The 16878-nt window shown below is 41.2% G+C and overlaps 1 protein-coding gene across 2 annotated transcripts in view; it reads right to left on the bottom strand.

The window, feature by feature from the left end:
• The window catches only part of AHCYL1 (adenosylhomocysteinase like 1), a 93026-nt gene that overhangs the window by 58111 nt on the left and 18037 nt on the right, over positions 1–16878 (bottom strand). The gene's annotated exons all lie outside the window — the stretch shown is intronic.

Genomic DNA, 16878 nt, shown 5'->3' with positions numbered 1-16878 from the left:
ATAATCCCTGCACCAGCTTTAAAGGAGCTCATCTGAACTCTGCAGCTTAGTGAAATCTGTTCAGTCTAAAAATATTATCAAACATTGCAAGCGGCTTACTAACAAAATGAATTACTCCAGCATTAAATCAATTGCAAACTTAGCGAGCAATCAAAAAGGTGTTTGACAGGAGGCTGCAATACAGTCCTAGGGAAAAAAAAGGACAAGAAACATCTGCAATCTCAGAACTGATGTCCACATAATACTATACTCCTTGTTAAGGAGCTATAATCTCAAACTGGCACTGGAAGGAAAATCCTCTCTGAAATCTCAGACACCAAAAATGATTGCTGCAAAGTATCTCCTGTGCACACTGATGCGAAATGTAAACCTCCATGCACTTGTTTTTGGAACGGCCAAGCCAACTTGCCACATTCAGGGCCCACTGATTTGGATTCACCCAGAAAAAGGCTTCTTTTTCACTGCAGATCAACATTCTATATTTCTGAAGCCAAAAGCAATCTTTATAATGTCATCTTTTTATTGGAACTCATCTTTGTTTCACAGCTGGAAGTAGCTTTCACAACTGGGTGGAGCACAATGTAGCAGAAAAGAAAATATTTTTATCTCAGTATTCCAATACAAAGTATGGAAAATAGTTTTTAGTTCTTGCCTAGAGCTTTAATCCTTGGATTTCAAAGGCAACAATATTTAAAACCATATTATCAAAATACCATCACAGATTTTGACTGATATCTCCTAAAATTACTGAGGTGTACCTATTCAAAAACCTCACTATACAAATCCAGACTAAACTTTATTGTCTCCAAATTTACACAGTTCCACAGAATATAGCATTACCTTTTACTGGTATAAAGCTCAAGTTCTCAGAGGTCTAGAGACTTATTCCTGAGGCTATTTACACTGCAATTAAATAATTAACTAGGGTGGGTTTTTTTTTAGAAAATGAAGGAAGAATACATAAATAATGTAGATAGATCCAAGCAGGCAGCCATGTTGGTCTGAAGCAGCTGAACAAAGCAAGAGTCAAGTTCCACCTTTAAAACCAACCAATTTTTACTTAGAACGTAAGCTTTCGTGTGCTCTTAAGCACACTTCATCCAGCAGTGAGCAAAGTCATACAAGGCTGGTATGGCTCTGCTCAGCTATGTATGGCTTTGCTCATTGTGCTGGATTCCTCATCTGATGAAGTGTGCTTAAGAGCACATGAAAGCTTATGTTCTAAATAAAAATTGGTTGGTCTTAAAGGTTCCACTTGTCTCCTGCTTTGTTCATAAATAATGTAGGAGAAAATGCTACAAAAGAATGCTACATTTTACCTGTTTTGGAAGAGAGGCTGATCTTTGCTGTTTAATAAGTATCTGAAGAGTCTATGTTATGACAAGGGTGGGGCCATGGCTCAGTAGCAGACCATCTGCTTTGTATGCAGAAGGTTCCAGATTCACTCCCTGGCATCTTCAGTTAAAAGGATCAGGTAGTAAGCAATGGGAAAGACACCTAGATATCAGTGATACTGGAGAACCACTGCCAGAGTAAACAATGTTGTTTTTGACAGATTGATGGTCTGACTCAGTATAAGAAGATTCAAAGAGTATCCTTCTGGACAACCGTTAGAACCAACCTATTTAATCTAATCTCACTGAAGTCTGCCCTGAGAGCTAAACTGCACAGAGTTACAGCCCTCCTGGAGCTGTCTTAAGTGTTGCCAAGTAGTGTCCATGTCAATGCCGTCAATACCAGACTACTATTAATCTGATCAACCCAGATCCTTACATAAGATGCCTTCCATTTTAGGATCTAGAGCAGGGGTGTCAAACATGAGGCCCTGGGGCCAAATCAGGCCCCTGGAGGGCTCCTATCAGGCCCCCAAGCAACTGGCTGCCATCTGCTTCCTTCTCCCTCTCTCTTGCTTCCTTCTAAATCACAGCTTGCTTTGCTAGTCTTGCTCAATCACACAGGAGCTATGGAGCAATCTTCTCCATTGGCTGAGGCTCCTCCCTTGGAAATGAAGGGGGGGTGAAGGCAGAGCTTGCTTTGCCAGGCTCTCTTAATTGCACAGCAGAGCTACTGAGCCAAGCCTCTCTTCCTTCTATTGGCTATCCCCATCCTGGTCCCCTGGGGAAGGAAGGAAAGAGCCAGAGCTTCCTTTGCCCAGTTCCCTGGATCATATCAGAGAGATACAAAGAAAGCACCTTTAAGACCAAGGCGTGCTAACGTTTTAAACATGTTTTATTTTAAGTTTTTTTTTTTAAAAAAAACTCTTTAATTGTGTTTGTCTGTGTCCATTAAACAGTTTATATCTCTGCTACCTGGCATTACATTTTATGATACACATGGTCCAGACCGACAAGGTCTCTTTTATGTCTTATTCGACCCTCATAACAAATGAGTTTGACACCCCTTATCTACAGCACAGGCCCATAGTTGTGACAGCTATGAAATCCTTAGCCAAAATTGATGAGTGAATGTGCCAGAACAGATTTATTATTTATTTACTTATTACTTTAGTTTTCTATCCCACCCTCTCCACAAGCAGACTCAGAGCGGCTAACAGTCAATTTAAAAACAATTTAAGGTTACAATTTAAAACAATAACATAACAATTAAAATACATTTCATGGTGCTACTGAAAATGTCAGTATAGGCGGGATCATAACTTTCTTTGACATTTTCCCAGCACAATAAAAATCCAAGTCCAAACAGCAAATCCAATATCACACTCAACAGTTCAGCTAAAAACTGAACCAATTCCCTGTTAGAAGCTGGTTTGTATAGCAGTTACTTTATTATCAATTGACCTAACGTTCAGCACCAGTCCTGAAGACCCAATGTTGATAGTCACATCTATGAAAGAAACCAGAAAGGGGAATAGCATGCAATCACTTAAATTCCTTCCCTAATTGACCAGGCCATTTCCTACCACGACTGGCCTTTACACAAGAGAGACATCCATCTCTCTCCCCAGCTATGTAACAACCTCCCAAGCACAATTTCCATCAATACATACAAACTGTAAAAGCAAAGTACAAATTAAGAATAGCAATATAAACAAGAAACTTATCTTAAATACCCCTTTTCCCCAAGCCCCACTTACTAGGGTTCACATTACAATCCTCATCAATATGAGACAATCTTCCTCCTCACTGAAGGAAGGCTATTCAGTCCACTAGCAGTCTTTTATTACCCTGGCTGCCACCATAGGGCAATAAAACTAAGAATTAAAAACCCCAATATAAATCATGGTTGGGGAAGAAGAAAAACCTAAGATCCACTGCCTATCAATTCCCAAAAATAAGGGAGTAGGGTGTGAGAGAGAAAAAAAATAAAACATCCAAGCAGGTCTCTCATAAGCATAATGTCTCTGTGGAGACATAGAAACCTTTTTCTGCCATCTTTGCCTAAAGGAATATTTCCAACATACAGATTAACAGAACAAGGAAGAACATGCTACATCTTCACAATATATCATCACACACTCCACAGGAGAACATTTACCATCCATCCAACCCAACAATGAACAGGATACTTGCCACATCATACCAACAAAACAACATTACAAGAAAAAAAACCTCCACATGGATTCCCCTCTTGAGGGTCAGAATGCCACACTGGATCACTACATTGAGTGCTTTCACCAGAGAGTTCAAACTGATGTGATCAACAAACAACACCATGCACAGCAAAATCTCAACCATGCTGAAAGGAAGGCCATAGACAGTCTCAGGATCAATAGGATATTACAATTAAAGAGGCAGACAAAGGAGGAGCTGTTGTCATCATGAACACATCAGACTACATCAAGGAGGCTCAAAGACAATTCCCAAATACTTCATTTTACAAACCACTGGACTCAGACCCCACACAGGAATATAAAAAAGAACCTAACAAGACTACAAAGGAATTACCACTGAGCATTCAGGAACAGATTCTATCAGACACATCAAAGGGACCTCGACCAGGTATTTTTTGTCTTCTACTCAAAATACACAAACCAAGCAACCCAGGACGTCCCACTGTGTCAGGGATAGGCACCATCACTGAGGGGGTATCTGGATATATGGACTCTATTCTAAGACCCTATGCCACCAGTGCTCCCAGTTATGTTTGTGATACAACAGATTTTCTGAAAAAAATACAATCTTTGAACAACCTTCCAGAGAATATTATCTTAGTCACCATGGATGTGGAATCTTTGTATACCAACATCCCACACCAAAATGGATTACAAGCTGTAAATAATATAATCTCTGATAAAAACACAGCTGACTGCCACCAAACTGTGCCATTTTGTTCTCACCCATAATCACTTCAGATTTGGCAATGAACTTTTCCTACAGATCAGTGGTACAGCCATGGGCACCCGCATGGCCCCACAATATGCTAACATCTTTATGACTGACTTGAAGCAACGCTTCCTAGTCTCCCACCCACTCATACCTACCTTATACCAGCGTTACATTGATGACATCTCTATGGTCTGGACACATGGTAAAGAAGCGCTGGATGCATTCCACCAAGCATTCAATGACTTTCACCCTACCACCAACCTGACAATGAACCAGTCTATGCAAGAAATACATTTTCTGGACACCACTGTAAAAATACACAATGGACACATAAACACTGCCTTAAACCGGAAACCTACTGACCGACAAACATACCTTCATGCCACCAGCTACCATCCCAAACATACCAAACAATCCATTGTATACAGCCAGGCCCTATGCTACAGCCGCATTTGCTCCAATCCTACTGACAGAGATTCTCACCTGAGGGATCTACAACAAACCTTTTTGGAACCAAAGTACCCACCTGATGAAGTCAGGACACAGATTAACAAAGCCAGAATCATACCCCGAGAAAACCTGTTACAAGACAGACCCAAAAAAGACAATAACAGAACACCACTAGTGGTCACACACAACTCTCAACTGGAAACAGTTCAATGTATCATCAACAACTTACAACCTCTATTGGACAGTGACAGCTCTCTTTCAAAAGTACTGGGGGGAGGGAGTAAAGCTTTTCTTGCACACAGACAGCCCCCTAACCTCAAACAACTCCTCGCCCACAACAATACAGCTTCTCATCTGGGCATGGACACCGGTACCAGAGCTTGTAATAAGCCCAAGTGCCAACTTTGCTGCCACATACACCCAGACAACATAATCACTGGACCTAACAGCATTAACTACACCATCTCAGGCTCACTTGTTTGTTCATCTTCCAACATTACATATGCCATTAAATGCCAACAATGCCCTTCAATTCTCTACATAGGGCAAACAGGACAAACCTATGCCAAAGGATAGACACAAATCTGACATCAGGAATTACAGAACTGAGAAATCTGTGGGAGAACACTTTAACCTTCCAGAGCATTCAATGGGTGACTTCAAAGCAGCTGTTTTAATGCAAAGGAACTTCAAGAACAGAATGGAGAGAGAAATTGCTGAATTACAAATTATGAAACTTGGAACACACACCTCCCCAGGACTGAACAGGGATATTGGTTTTTTATGTCATTACATATGCTAAGCCCACTCTCAGTGAGTATAGCTATACATTCAAAATATTTCTCCTTAATAATAGTTGGTGGGTTAGAATAATGGTTTTTGTACTGACATACTCAAATAAGGGATATTGGCTGTTTATCACATTACATATACTTAACCTATTTTCATTTTATGTATTCTTTTTTTTCTAATGGCAAACTAGAATTATGTTTATAATGTATAGAATGATGCTGAGAAGTAAATTAGATGGAAAAGAACAAGGAAATATATGTCCTTTTGTTTTACCTAGACTTGCAGCAACACCAATTGGCAGGAAACTATTATTACCTTTTATGGCAATCCAGACCAAATGGCCTTCTAATTTGTTACACTGTTTTGCCCAGAGTCTGAAACGGCTGGTGCTTGCACGGGGGACCTTTCCTTCATTCCCTTTGCCATGTGATCCTAGCTTTGCATCAGTTTGCACTCTTAACCCACCAACATCAGGTATTTCAGTCCACTGAACCTTATCCCCTCGTCTGAAGGTGCTACTTGACTCCTACTTTGTTCTCATAAGCACAGAGAAAGCTGTGTAGGATATGAACATATGAAGCTGCCTTATACTGAATCAGACTCTTGGTCTATCAAAGTCAGTATTGTCTACTCAGACTGGCAGTGGCTCTCCAGGGTCTCAAGCTGAGATTTTTCACACCAATTTGCCTGGACCCTGTTTTGGAGATGCCAGGGACTGAACCTGGGACCTTCTGCTTACCAAGCAGATGCTCTGCCACTGAGCTACCATCCCTCCCCAAATCACTACTCAACAGAGAACTGATTTTCTTCATACTTGAGATTACTGAAGTCATTTAAGCTAATTGCTTTTCATCAAACAAATGGAACAATATCTGAACTCTGCATGTAGCTTCTCTGATTTATTTGTTCTGTATATATGGTTCTTATAAAAAATTGGAGCGACCGAGCCCTTTACTCAGAATAGAGATCAGGGTAAGCTAGATCTTGAAGGAGAAAATCTATAAAAACTAGCAAATTTCTACTATTGGATGAAAAATCAAGGTGTTTAAGTCTAAGGAACTGGGAGAATAAAACTGCAGTGGCTTTAATGAAAGACTTACCTGAAAAATACCCAAGAGGAAAAAATTCACTATGAGTGGGAGTAAATTTAATTGAAATGTGGTGTAGGTGTATGATTCTTTAAGAGAACTGTTGTTATAAGAGGTGTATATAAGTCAGATACAGGAAGGTGGATGCAGATGTAGGAATATGTTTTAACTGCTATTTGGCTGAGATCTTAATAAACAGATTTCGGAATTTGACTTGGAGGCATTATTGAACAGACATAAACTGGCTACTCTGGTGGGGTGGCTTTTTTGCCTTTAAATCCACCAGCATCTTTTTTGCAAAGCCTCCAATCTTTTTTTTTTGTGAGCCTCCAATTGCTTTTACTTCATGGACTCATTTTTAAAAAATAATTATCTGCTTGCAATTAGTGGCATGGATGTTTCTTAGGAGAGAAAACTTATGCTGCTTATTCCGTCCTTGGGATAAAAGGATAACATATTTGTACACATTTCCTTGCTGGTAAATACAAGACTGCTCTTACTGCACTGAAGGATTTTTTTGTGCCCAGAGTTAATACTGTAGCGAACTATCACAAATTTCATCAGTATGAATAGAAACTGATGAAGTCAATATATTGCTGTTCTGAGAGACTTAGTTGGCTCATGAGAATCTATAGCATTGACTAATAAGATTATTAGAGACCAGCTAGTTAAAAAGATAAATATGCCTCACATAAGAGAACAGTTGCTTTCAGAGATAGGAAGACTCTCTTTGGAGAACGCTATAGAAATACAAACTGAGGAAGCTTTGAATGAACTAATATAAAAAAATTGGGCACTGAAGACAGAATACAAAATGTGGACTTGTTGCAGAAAGTTTCTATATGTGGTCAAGATACTTCAAAGGAATTGAAGAAATATACTGAAAAGTTGATGTTTTTGTAGAACATCAACAAAAATATGTTTTCATTGTGGTTCTATACAACATCAAGCTATCCTAAGTGTCCTGCAAAAAAGAGCACAATACAATTTGCAAAAAAACTGGACATTTTGCTAAGGCTTGTTATAGCCAACGGAATAATCACCATGTGCATGCAATTTCAAGTGCCTGATGTTTCTGAGTGTGGATAGGAACAGATCTGTGTCTGTGTACTGTTATGATCTTTGCTACCCCTTTTGGAAACGGTCAGGATATTGACTTGATGCTAAATACTGGTTCAGCATTCTCTATATTATCTGAGGCACTTTATTTGCAATATTCTGAGAATGTCCCATTGTTGGAACACAAACTGCAACTGGTTTGCTATTCTATTTAAATAGAACCAACTACCTTTATGTGGTTGTTTATCTGCTGAAGTGAGTTTTGGTGCATGTTGTATACCAACACAATTTTATATTGTGTCTGATGGTACTCCTAGCCTTGGCAGGGATTTAACATGAGATAATTCTACAGTCTGTATTAAGATGTGTTAGCACAGACAGGTTGAAATTGACCATGGAAAAATGTAAATTTAGGCAAATACAACTTTCCTTTTTGGGACATATTATCTCTTCAGCTGGGTTAAAACCTGATTTAGAACATGCTGAAGCAATTTTACAGGCACCACCTCTGACTGACTCACATAATTTGTGTTCTTTTTTTGAGTATGACATTATGGTATATTTACTCCAAATTATGCTTCAGATTGAACCACTTAGTTATTACATGGAAGTGCAAATCTGGCATAGCCTCCTGTGACTCAGAAGCGGCCCCGTGGTGCAGAGTGGTAAAGCAGCAGTACTGTGGTCTGAACTCTCTGCTCACAACCTGAGTTCAATTCTGATGGAAGCTGGATTCAGGTAGCCGGCCCAAGGTTGACTCAGCCTTCTATCCTTCCGAGGTCGGTAAAATGAGTATCCAGCTTGCTGGGGGGAAAGTGTAAAAGACTGGGGAAGGCAATGGCAAACCACCCCGTAAAAAAGTCTGCTGTGAAAACGTTGTGAAAGCAACATCACCCCAGAGCACAGGGGACCTTTCCTTTCCTGGGACTCAGACTAGTTTTAATACTATAGAAGATTTGAGTGTTCATAGTCCAGCTTTGGCATTGTTTGATTTGATATTGCCTGTGACAACTGATGCTTCTGACTATGGACTGGGAGCTGTGTTGACAGTTTCTTGAGAGTAAAGTGGAAAGGATGGCCATATTTGCATTCATAACACCTATTCAGGCTGAGAACTATTCTATTCTTAAAAGAAAGCACTTGCATGTATTTGGACCACAGAAAAGTAGAAGCATGAGCTCAGCAAAGTGTGGAGCCTGCAGGCCAACCGACATGGCTCGAGGGTACAGAGGATGACGGCAGCTGGGCAGGAAGAGCCAGAGCCCACCACCTCTGTCTCAAAGAGCCCAACCAGGGAGAAGCCCCACTACTGGATGTCAGTGGTGAACTGGGAGGTCAGCAGCAGTGGGAATGCCAGGCGTACAATGAAAGAGGATTTGGCAGAGGTGATGGTGAGGGAGTGCCTTACCAAGATCTCTGAGCCTGCCAATACCAATCATCTGGAGTACTGGTCACACAAGGATGCCATCTGGCCTGACCTCTTTTGCTTGGCTGTAAGTCTCCTCTCTTATCCTACCAATGTCCAGAGACATTTTCAGCCCTTACCACTTGGCATGAGCAGAAAGACAGAGTGTCTCAAAGCCCTGAGTCCACTTAACACCCAAACACCAGCAGGGGAAAGGCGTTCACAATCAGCAAGGTATAAAATGTGGGTCCTCAGCCAAGGCACCCAGTGGCTAAACTGCACTGCTAGGCGTAAGCAGAGAGATAGAGTGGTTCAGTGCCCTGAGTCCACCTAACATCCAAACTCCAGCAGGGGAGAAGACGATGACATTCGATTTATACCCTGCCCTTCACCCTGAATCTCAACAGTCTGTGAGCGAGAACCTCTCTTGAGGGCAATTCGGCTTACAAGCCAACGATCTACTTTACCTTCCTCCCCCATAATAGACACCCATAATAGAAGCTGCCCTTTCAAAGACAGCTGTGCCAGAGGTATAGCTAACCCAAGGCCATTCCAGCAGCTGTAAATGGAAGAGTGGGGAATCAAATCTGGTTCTCCCAGATAAGAGTTCATGTACTTAACCACTACACCAAACTGGCTAGAGTTTACCACTGGGAGGGTATAAAAGGTAGATCCTCAGCTGAAACACCCAGTAGCTAAGCCACTCTGCTTGACATGAGCAGAGAGGGTGGTTTAGAGCTCTAAGTCCACCTCATATCCAAACCCCAGCAGGGGAGAGGTGTTCACAATCAGGAATAAATTAATGTACTCAGTTTTTAATGAATTCCCTGCATCTGTGTCAGAGGAGCCAGCAGAGGAGAGGCTGCAGAACTGAACTGAGGGTATATATAGCAATCAGGTTCCATAGAGCAGAATGGATGTTATTAGCAGCTGGCAGTGCCTATTAGGCTTTAGAGTACCTGTATTGATGGTTCAAAGGCTGGAGAATTCCACCCCCAACCATGTTGTTTTGAAGTCTGATAAAAATTCACAAACCATCGTGCTGGTTTATGCCCATCCCTAGTTCAGAAACAAGAAGCAGATAAATGTAGGGGTGCTAAGGGTGTTAAATCTGAATGTTAGAGTATTTGTTAGAGTATTTGGGATCCTGTAGAAGGGAGAATTTATCTCACCTCTTGAGAATTGTGGGGAAGAAAGGACCATGTGCCTACAGATTGTTGGATGGCCGTGTATGGAATACTTCCCAATTGGTACCTGCATATTCTAGTGGGAGTGTAACTGGTTCTCAGCCAAATATTTTTTGTTACTAGTAATCTAAAATGAAGTTGGGCCAGATCATAATTCAGGTTAATTCAGGTCTTCAGTTGGCACCTTTTAGATATTTCTCAAGAGACATTACCATCATCATTTCAAGATATACCATCTGCTGTAGTGGTTGAGAAAAAAGAAGCAAGAACAAGATGACCACCTGTTTGGATAAAAGATTATGTTAAGGGTTAAGAAAGTGGTGGGGTAGGGGGGAATGTGGTGTAGGTGTGGATATGTTTCTTCAAGATAACTGTTGTTATGGAAAGAGGTGTATATAAGTCAGATGTAGGAAGTGGGAGTGAATGCAGATGTAGGAATGTGTTTTAACTGCTATTTGGCTGAGACTTTAGTAAACAGATTTTGGAATTTGAATTGGAGGCATTGTTGAACAAACAGAAACCCATATAAAGTCAGGAGTCCAAGATTCTAATTCCGAAATGTGATGGAAGCTACCCAAAAATCGGGAAGAAGGATGATGTTAAAAACTAAAAACTGTCATCATGCTTGAGGCTTCAGCTAAACTCTATAAGAACATAAGAGAAGCCATGTTGGATCAGGCCAATGGTCCATCCAGTCCCATCACACATGGGCATAGATCTGACTACCCCTTCAATCCTATTCACTTCTTTCTTTAAGCTCTACTGGAGCTCAATCACACAATGGCATCTTGTGGCTTTGTGAGCCCACGTCCATCTGCCCTTCTCAAGCTATTCCTTAATTTCACTCTCATGGGGTAATACCATTGTAATATTTCATATGGTAGAGAGAATTGAAACTTCTTGCTTTATTACATCCATCCATGTATTCTGGTCACGTGTGAAAAGCCACTATCACTGAGCTCTTACAACAGCTTTATTAAGACTGAATTATATGAAGTCTGCAGTCACAGCAATGGTAATTTCTGCCTGTCTTCTGTTGAATGGTGCTTCACCCTCAATTCAAGTTTCCACATTCAAGCTTCATTTCACATCACTGAGTACACAAAATTACCAGCTTGTCCCAAAGTTAACTCAAAGTAATATTATGGCTTGAAAAACAGCACCTCATTTGAATAATCCTAGTTTATAATCCTATAAACTCTGAAGAATTCACCTGGTTATGAATTTATATGTGATTTTAAATAAATTCAGCAATTGCAAGACCAGATTTGAACCTTCCCGCTTAACAGCCCATCCAACATACAAGTACACTCTTCGCAAGCTTCAGAAACCAACATGAGAGTACCCTCATGTTGGTTTTTGAAGCTTGCAAAGACTGTTGGGCTGATTTTGACTTTCAGACATCTAACGGGAAAACCTTTAAAAGGGAAATGACATTGCACCAAAGACATTGCACCAGGGTCCCCAACATGAGACTCACAGACTCCACAGCACCCACCAAATGTTTTTCAAACATGAGCAAGGCCAGGTTGGACCTTCGCCTAGCAAGGCTTCTGACTGGCTGTGCAGATTTTTAAAAGTTGCATTGGGGTGGTAGTGGCTGCCAAAGCAAGAATTTTCATTGTGCGAGTGAAAAGGAGGAGATATTTTAAACATGTTCATTCTGAAAGGCATCCTGTCAAACAGAGCTTCTGCCTGAAGTACTGAAGAGTTACCATTGAGAGTCGAGTCAGGAGCAGAATGGGAAGTGAAAGTGACCTTGGAGCAGGTCAAGCTGACTGGCCTCTGTAGTGCTACAGGTCAATGCTGCAAGGGTCACGAAGTTCAGTGGTGCAAACAGTGGGTATTAGTTCATCTGTTGCCAGTTTCCGCTGATAAAACACTGCTAGTCTACAGTGTACTTGCCTCTGCTTTTGGTTCACTGGAAAACAGAATACATTATAGCTCAGGGCTTACTTTGACAATACTGTGCTCTCATAGTTTTTTCCATGATCATTAGGACTTACCACCCTTGTGTCCATGAAGAACATACATTACAAAACTATCCATTGTATCAACTGTGGAGGTTACTAGGCAAGGGAAAATGGCATTACCTTCACAAGCAAGACTAAAATTTGTACCTTCCTCTTGAAGAACCTCTTTCCCAAAGGACCTAAGAAGTGACAGTGATGGTGGCAAATAATGGTTACTTTTCTACTATTATAGCATCAGCTACTTCACATCCACTCTAATTGTCCAAAATAGATTAGCATCTGCTGATGCCTAAATCTTTACTGATCCAGGGACAAACAATTACCTGTGATATTTTTGCCAAGTGTTTTGCTGATGTATCAAGAATACATACTGATCTGATCTGGATGTCAGTTGCAACATAGATACACCAGAAGAAAAGCCTAATAGATCAGTTTTCGTGCTGGATGTTGACAAGATCCTAGAATCTGTGAAGGCCATTATTTGCACCCTGAATCCTTGCCCATCCTAACCACTAAAGTCATGTAAGGATCACATAAACAAACCCTTAGCATCTATTATAAATTAGTCACTAACTCAGGGCACCTTTCCTTGGTCCCTAAAAAGGTGATTATCTGTCCACTGCTTAAAAGGACTTCTAATTGGTGTGGAATCTATCATGTGGGTTCCACATGGTGCAATTCTATCCCCTATGCTTTTCAATCTCTATGTAAAGCCCTTAGATCAAATCATTCATAATTTGGGGGTTGGTTGTCACCAATATATATGCTGATGATAACCAGTTCTACATATCCTTATCCAAATCTCCAGGTGATGCAGAACAGGTCCTAAATAGCCGCCTGGCTGCTGTTGTTAAAAGTGAACAAACTGAAACGAAACCCTGAAAAGAGGGAGGCAATACTGGTTGGGAAAGTGAAGGTCTTGAAGGACATTGTTCTCCCCACTTCTGATGGAGTTCAATCCTTGCTTATTCAATAAAAAATCTTGGGGTTATACTAGATCCATCCTTATTACTGGAGAAGCAAGTTATAAAAGATGCAAAAAACACTTTCTACCAACTTAGCCAAGCCCATAAGATGGCCCCTTACTTGGATATGGCTGATCTGGCCACTTGGATCCATGCCACAGTAACATCAAGACTAGACTACTGTAATGCACTGTATATTGGTTTCCCTTCAAAACCAGCTCAGAAACTCCAAAGGGTGCAGGATGCTGTGGGTCAGCTGTCAGCAGGAGGTAGACAAAGCATACATATTACTCCCATTCTGCAAATGCTCCATTGGCTGCCCATCATTTTAAGATATGGGCTATCACATACAAAGCCCTTCATGTTTTTGGTCTCTCTTTTTGGGGGGACCATTTCTCCCCATATGCTCTACCACAATAGCTTTGATCACCTGAGCAGGGTCTTCTGTAGATGTCAATCTCCAAACAGGCTATCAATTACTATCCATACATGTGCTTTTTCCTGCTGTGGCTCCTACCTTGCAGAATGGCCTGCCTGAGGAGGTCAGGAAAGCTTCCACTTGCCTGGCCTTCCACAAACTATGCAAAATTGAACTATTCAAAGGTTTTTTCTATGCAGGTAATAGGGCTGCACAAAATGGTTTGCAAACTTTCTTGGATAAATGATTAGAGACTATTGTCTATATGGCTGTGTATAGCTTATTGCAAGTAGGATCCTATTATGTAACTTCATGCCACTTAATACAGGGGTGTCAAACATATGGCCCAGGGGCCAAATCAGGCCCCCAGAGGGCTCCAATCAGGCCTCTGAGCGACTGGCTGTCATCTGCTTCCTCTCTTCCTTCTGCATAACAACTTGTTTGCAAGGCTTGCTCAATCGCACAGGAGCTACAGAGCAAAACCTCTATTTTCTTCATTGGATTAGCCTCATTCCTCGGGGAGGAAGGCAGAGTTTGTTTTTCCACTTTGGAATTACACAACCAACTCTCTTAATTCCACTATGGAATTACACAACCAACTCTCCATGTAACGAAACTCAATGAAAATATATTGAAATTGCTGACTGACATGGCTTTCCTTTTGTATTTTTCCTATTACATGTTATATGGTAATTTATAGTGTTATTAGGATTATTAGAGCAATTTCAATATATTTTCATTGAGTTTCATTACACGGAGAGTTGTTGTGTAATTCCATAGCTTTTTCTCCCTCCGTGGTCCTGATACTGCTGTGACATCTCTTAATCCCACAGCAGAACTACTGAGTCAAGTCTTTCTTCATTCTATTAGCTGAGACTCCTCCCCCTCCTGGGAAAAGAACCAGAGCTTCCTTTGCCCAGTTCCCTGGATCCCATGAGAGAAATACAAAGAAAGCACCTTTAAGACCAAAGAGTGCTAACGTTTTAAGTTTTAAATATATATATTAAATTGTTTGCCTGTGTCATTTATAAAGTTTATATCTCTGCTACCTAATCTTAAATAGGTATACACATGGCCTCATTTATATCAGATCTGTCCTCACAACAAATGAGTTTGACACCCCTGACTTAATGCATCATGTTAATACTTATGCTAACCTTCAGTTCTATCTTTTAGATTTCTCACTGGTTCTACAAACCCTAGTCCTATTGCACTGTGTATTAAACGTCCCATTTTGTTGATTATACTGACTTACTCTGTGTAATCTGCCTTGAGTCCCTGTGAGAAAGGCGAACTATAAATGATGTAAATAAATAAATACCAATGTCAGAGCTAAGGGCATCCAAAAAGAATACCAGTCTTTTCTGTCCCTATAACCTTGACTGACCAAGATCAAAAGGAGAGTATGAAGTTTATTGGCAGCTACACAGTTTGATTCTGCTGCCTGTTGATTTGTGCTCTGTGTGTATTTGCCAGGCAAGCTGCCAGATGGTAAAGTAATTAGTAGGGAAGCAGCACAGTTGCTATGGGAGGAGCGATTTCTGGGGCTTCATTTAGACTTCTTTTAATACAGTTAAGTTGCTGATCTATTAGGACAGGACACTGACAAGCTGATGCTAGTTCTTTAAACAAACATGAGAGTTGCCCACATCCGCAATTACAACCTTACAATACTACAAAAGGTGAATCATTTCTATAATTTATGAACTTCCACCTAAAAAAAAAATAACCTACACATAGAAGAGTAGGATATGTAGATAACCTTGCATACTGATGCCTTAAGTTATAGAATGCAGGCATGGCTTTTTGAAAGCATTGTATAAATTTGTGATTGACACACTCATTTTAAAAATATTTGTTAATCCAGTAAAATATATACATAACACTTGTGTTTAGATGGTCCCATTAGCTTAGCTGAACTAATGATTGAAATTATTTATGGGGTTTTTTAATTGTCCACCTATCTCACTGAGACTCAAAAAAGATTACAAAGTGTTAATACAATTAACAGGATGGCACATCCAATAAACAACGCAATAAACAGGGGTGGCCAATGGTAGCTCTCCAGATGTTTTTTGCCTACAACTCCCATCAGCCCCAGCCACTGGCCATGCTGGCTGGGGCTGATGGGAGTTGTAGGCAAAAAACAGCTAGAAAGCTACCATTGGCCATCCCTGCAATAAGAGGTGGATTGCAGAAATCTGAAACAGAACTGAAACAAAGCATAACCATTGACATGACATGCTAAATGATGCAAAAATTACATAGCCGGATCATGCTCAGAGTAGCAGAGAGAATGTACTATTCATAGTAGTAGAGCCCACAGTCCCCATCCATTTAACCATAGCATCTTTCTGAATCACTTTATTACAATACACCCATATTACCTGTGTAAAAAAGCCCTCATGGATACTTCAGTTTTTGCATTGTTTGCAGACTACCAGAAGAATGGGAGCCTTCCTGACCTCATCAAGCAAGCTTTTCCATGGGGGGTGGGGAGGGGCACAACAAAGAACACATGTGCAGCCAGGGAGAGCTCCGATATTCTCTATGGGATATCATAAATAGATCTCTCTTGGAAGGGCTTTTTCCAACGCCTCTTAAAAAGGCAGTGGTCCACCCTCTCCTGAAAAAGTCCACCTTAGACACAGCCGAATTGGCACACTATCGACTGGTCCTGAATTTACCCTTTTTGGGGAAAATTATTGAGAGGGCAGTAGCATTACAGTTACAGAGTTTTCTGGAGGACGCTTCTGTCCTAGATTCCCACCAGTCCAGCTTCCGCCCAGGCCATGGGACGGAGACAGTTTTGGTCGCTCTAGTGCAGGGGTAGGGAATGTTGGTTCTCCAGATGTTTTTTGCCTACAACTCCCATCAGTCCCAGCCATTGGCCATGCTGGCTGGGGCTGATGGGAGTTGTAGGCAAAACCATCTGGAAAGCCAACGTTCCCTACCCCTGCCCTAGTGGATGATCTCCAGTGACATCTGGATCGAGGTGGCTCGGCAATACTGATGCTGTTAGACGTGTCGGCTGTGTTCAACACGGTAGACCATCAGTTACTAGCCCACCGCCTCGCCAACACAGGGATTCAGGGGCTAGCCTTACAGCAGCTTTCCTCTTTCCTGTGCGGTCGGGGACAAAGGGTGTCAACTGGAAGAGAGTCGTCCCAGAGACATCCGCTTAATTGGGGTGTGCCTCAGGGGGCGGTTCTATCCCCAGTATGCTGATGACACCCAGCTCTATCTACTGATGGA

This window comes from Heteronotia binoei, chromosome 2 (assembly GCF_032191835.1).
Source record: "Heteronotia binoei isolate CCM8104 ecotype False Entrance Well chromosome 2, APGP_CSIRO_Hbin_v1, whole genome shotgun sequence".
NCBI classification, from domain to species: Eukaryota; Metazoa; Chordata; class Lepidosauria; order Squamata; family Gekkonidae; genus Heteronotia; species Heteronotia binoei.
This window is presented reverse-complemented; position numbering and strand designations above follow the sequence as displayed.